A 5392-nucleotide genomic window follows, 5' to 3' on the forward strand; every position below is an offset into this window, starting at 1 on the left:
TTAGGGTTCTTATAGGCTCCCGAATTCCATGTCAAATAGGTGAAGTTGGGAAAATCGTCATAACTTTCTCTCTGGGCATTGGATTCAAATTTCGTAAATATTCACACAAATAGAACATACTTTAGTTTGTTGAGTAGCATTTTCAGGGTTGAAGGTCACAACAGTGACACGCGGCACTTCGTACAAGTTCACTCTACTAAACTAGTCTATAATCAGGTCATCGTGTGAGATTGGGCATGACTCTTTCTTGAAGAATCCAATCTTGTTCAGAACTATGGGGTTGGAAAGAGGACTCAAAGGGATACCATAGGACGAAATTTTAGACCCTAGAGATCCGAAATTACATAGATACAACAGATTCAATATCGAGCTCCTAGAAGGAAAGAAAAAGCATGCATTCAAGGATCACTGCAGTAAGGACCACACATCAACAGTCAAGGGTAAGTCTCCTACAGCAAGGTATGTATAATTAATGTTTACATTTGAAATATGAGTATCATCTCTGACATATGTTTTTGCAGGACAACGTAAGTACATACAGGGTCTCAGTTATATCTCTATGTCTCTATATGTCACAGTTAATATTGATACCACATTTTGGATGTCCTATTCTTGATAATAAACATTTGATGCTACATATTCTTGATGCTACACCAAGTCTACTAAATCTATATGATGTTATAAGTTCATGTTACTTGTCTTGTCATAGTTGATAGAATGGTCTCTATTGTTGTACTTAGAACTTGGTCCATCACAAGTCTAGGGTCTATCATCAGTTTTTATTGTATATATCTTTAGGTCAGTTTTGGATATAGTCTTGCATAGAGTTCATGCCTATATCAAGAGTGGGAGTCTTTGTCTATTGTTGCAACAAATCAACAACAAAAGTGACAAGCACACTTCAAGTACGCATTGTAATTTTAATTTGTATTTATTCATTGTTATACACCTACATGTGTTTTTCAAGTAGAGGTAAGTTGAAGGGTATTTTGTTTTGTTTTTGGATTGGTTTCGCCCATAAAATTTTGCATGCAGGTAGAAGAAGATTCAAGTACAACTTCAAGAAAGAATTTAAGAGCAGAAGTATCAAATTGGTTTCGCCCATAAAATTTTGCATGCAGGTAGAAGAAGATTCAAGTACAACTTCAAGAAAGAATTTAAGAGCAGAAGTATCAAATCAAAGGAAGCATTGCAGCGAGACATCCTTAGAAGACATGACAGCCATATGTATATTGTGAAGAAGTGTCAAGGCCAAGAGTCATTATTGTAAAGTTGTAAAAGTGTCATCATTGGAAGAGTCATTATTGTAAAAGAGTCAATTTCCCTAGAGTTGAAAAGGCATTATTGGGAGGTAAAGGAGTCTCTGTTGGGATGATGTTATGGCTGGGCTGCAAGTCATAGTGTGATTGGGTGTTCGGTCAAAATCATTGTAAATCATATTGTATCGTGGATCCCTGGTACGGGAATCCACACTCTTATCTCATTTTAGTCATTGTAGAGTGGCAAGGAGGTGCTAGGTTGGTGAATGAAGTCGCCTACAGGTTGAAGCCTGTGAACACTTCAGGGTGGTAGGTTGGTCTAGGATGTTGGGGCATCCATTCAGTTAACTACTGAAGAAACTAGGGCATTGGGGCGTCCTTCTAGTGGGAGTTGGAGAAGAATTCTTTTTTATAATTCTAGGAAGTTGTTGTTTTCATTTCAGTTGGGGCTAAAGATTAAATAATTTATTAGAAAAGCGTTCAGTGGTTTTTGACCTAGAGGGGTTTTTCCACCTAAAATTCTTGTGTCTACTGTGTCCTTTTATTTACTATTATTACTACATAAACATTAATAATAATTGAAGATTAAATAATGCTCTGAAAATATTTAAAAGTTCCAATTGCTAAGGAATACTAATTCACCCCCCCTCAATATTTCCAACAGAATATTTGGAGCTGAACAGATAAAACATGCATAATTACATCGGTGGTCATGTCCAAATTAGAAAAATGTTGCTCATCATTTAGAATGAACTTGAAACTGGTTCTAAGACATTGTACCTGGATGTCATGGAGACTAGAGTACGCTTCCATCCATACACCATCATGCAGTTTGGGGACATCATCACGCAGTACCAAGCTTGGCACCAATATGTGACCGAGAAGCGGCAAGTGGAGGTCATTCAGCTAGATTTATCCCAAAGTCGAGCATCATAGTGTTGTGTCTTATTAGGTTGTCAAGTTGTATCTACCCTATTTTGTCTTATATGGGTACAAGTGTAAAATGTAATATTATTTTTAATTATGTTGTAAGTGAAATTCCAAGTGTCAATATTGGAAAATGAAGAGTCATGATGTAAAATAATGAGTCATTTGAAAGAAGTTGAAGAGTCATGAGGGTAGTCCAAAGGTCACAAAGGGGAGTTGGAGGGGAATCCGCCGCCTTATTATAAATAGAACCTCATAACTCATGTATCATGCTTTTGGGAGCCAGGATTTTGGCTAGGCTTAGGCTTAGAAGGAGCTTTGGAGTATTGTGGAGAGCCTTGGCTTCTCTATAGCGTAGAGCGAGTATACTTCTTTCGAGGAGCAAGTGTTCTTGACTTTAATGCTCCACTATTGGGGCTAGTTGTCTGCCAATGGTGTATGTATGAATGGAACTTTCACTTATAATAATCAAATCAGAGCCAATACGGTTTCATGCATATGTTGTGAATACAATAGGACTATTCTTGTTGTATTTTCAATGTATGTTATTTAACTTACCCTTATGCTTATGAATTATTTAGTTTGATTTTGAATGAATCTTGTTGAATGCATGTTGTTGTATTAACTCATCACTTGAACTTGTGGACTATTCCGCATATTAGCTTGTGTTGTCATGTTGAAGGCTTGAAATTCTCTGCCTCAACATCGGGGAAACCACTCGGTCATGAACTTTGGGAAGCTCCTTTTCCGTTTGGAATGGTGTCTCCGACTGGGATTATCAGACCAATTTTCCATAATAAAAGAAATAAAAATGAATGAGATATATAAGTGTGGGTTGATTATGTAAATGAAACTAAGAAATAAGAATAAATAGACTTAAAATATCTATCCCGGGAAAGATTTATTTGTATATGTGACTTTAGAAAGATCTCGCATTAAACATGAAAATATAGATCAAGTCATTTGTGAGGTTAAAATGAATAATGAAAACTAATTTAATTAAATTAGTTGTTGAAACACATTGCACATATAAGATATCTTTGTTCATGCATATACTTGAAAGATTTCAATTAAACACATTAGTAGTGATAAAGCTTAACTTCTTGCAAAAACATATATTATAAACACAATTAAAATGACAATTCAACTCATAAACACAGTATTAATACAAAGATAGTAGTACCCGATATATGTTGACTCCACCCATAAGTAAAACAGTAATGGTTCCACTTTATATTAAGATTGCTTCAAGTTAGGGTAGTGCAAACCAAAAAGATTTCTTGCCAAAATTTAGAACCCCTTCTTCATATCAATGAAGGGGATTTATAGTCTCTAATGAAAATAAAAATATAGAAAAGTACCATAAAAGACTGAAGTGGTTTTAACAAACCACATTTAAAATAAGGTAAAAGACAATAATAGATTGCAGTTGTAACAACTTGACTATGACTGAGATGAAGTTTACTCTCCCATATGTTGTCAAAGTTCACATATATCTATCATTAGCTTTAATTCAGTTGGATAATGAGGTTGTATGTGCATCCGTGTAGTGAATAATGCATCGCTAAGTGCTGGAAGCATATGGGCAGTAGTATTAGAGAGACACCTCAACATTAGCCACTGACTATGTAGTTTCACTAGGAAATGCCAATGGCATTCCAAGTCAGCCTTTGACTGATTGTTGATTTTCTCATCCTTCTTCTTCAATGATTCCTGCCATGCTTTAGTAAACAATTCCACATCGGTCAAAGTGTCATCAGGGCAGTCCAAATTCAGGTTAGCCTGTAGTAAAATGTCACTCGTTGATCCAATGAGATTGTTTGAAATATCTCTGGCACTGAATATTGCCCTTTTTGCATGTTTGAATTTTATTTCCCACTCTTGGAAAACAATCTCCTTCTGTGACTCTTCAATTTTAGGGAGATCATTTGATCTTCCTTCGGTACTATCTTGCCAGACTATATAATCGAAAATCTTCTCCTTGACTTCCCTGTAGTATGTCCTCAGATCGAACAATTGATTGACTAATGAATCGCTTGACTGACATAAATCATGGATAGTGGCTAGTTTATGACTGAAAACCACTTGTTGCTGAGCAAGGAGATTGTTTGGTTCTCCTGCTTCTTTCTTGAATTCAACTATCTCAGGATTGATCTTTAATTGCTCAATCTTTTGTTTAAGTTCTTGGATTTGAGTATCCCTTCTCTTTAGATTAGATTCATGTTGAATCCTTAAGTTATTGAAGTTGTTTTACAGTTTTGTAAGTTGGGATTGCCACTGTTTATCGATAAATTGTTTTTCATTCTCAAAACCCTATTCTAGCTGCCTAATCCTTTCATTTTTCTCCCTTAGGAGTTGCTTCATTTCATAGGCTTTATCAATAGTGGCACTGACATATGCTCCTACAAATTGTGAAAGCCTTCTGAGATCCTCAGCAAGAGTAGCTTGAGCATCTTTCCAAATTACTTCAAAGGAAGTGTTACCGGGGATTAAGGCCTGGGTTTGTTCAGTTCTCTTTCTTTTTCTCTGTCTGTTAACCACATATTTATACTTCAGACTATAAAACACATAAAGAGGAGTAATTTCCGTAATCTTCAGAACGACCTTTGAGGTCGGGAATACCAGGATGAATTCCAAATCATCAGTGCCCAGAGGTTTATAGGAAGCCTCAATAGTAAGCGAGGTATTCCCTGTGACTTCAGGGGTGTATGTGATCTTCATCTGGAATGGAGTCTTCAAATTCTTAGGATCTGTCTCTTGAGTGAACTTCTCCGAAATTGCATCTAGATTTTTGTCTGTTAGAGCTTATTTTGCCTGTGAGGAAGAAGAAGTACATGTCTCCTTTGTCTCAGATACATTAGGGACCTGTGATGTACTAGCTGAAACTTTATCATGTTCTATATTATGTTGATGAAGCCTCAATAAATCCATAGGTAAATGAGATGTCCTTTTATCCCTGTACTTCTTAAACAAAATCGATTCCTCAAGACTTAACTATGTTGCTGCATGTTTCTCAACATCTGAATAAATATAAACTGCTTCAAATAGGTCATCAAATATGTCTAGTTCATTCTTGAATTTCCTGAGCTTATATTGTATATTAACATTCTTGGCCATATCATTAGGGTCATATTGTCTATTAGGAATGGTTGGTAAATTTAAACATTCAATTTCTTTAGCTTCAAGAGTAGCATGCCTGAAATTTT

The sequence above is a fragment of the Pinus tabuliformis genome, chromosome J (assembly GCF_031772625.1).
Source record: "Pinus tabuliformis cultivar Carrire ecotype Pingquan chromosome J, CPIR1, whole genome shotgun sequence".
In the NCBI taxonomy this organism is placed as follows: domain Eukaryota; kingdom Viridiplantae; phylum Streptophyta; class Pinopsida; order Pinales; family Pinaceae; genus Pinus; species Pinus tabuliformis.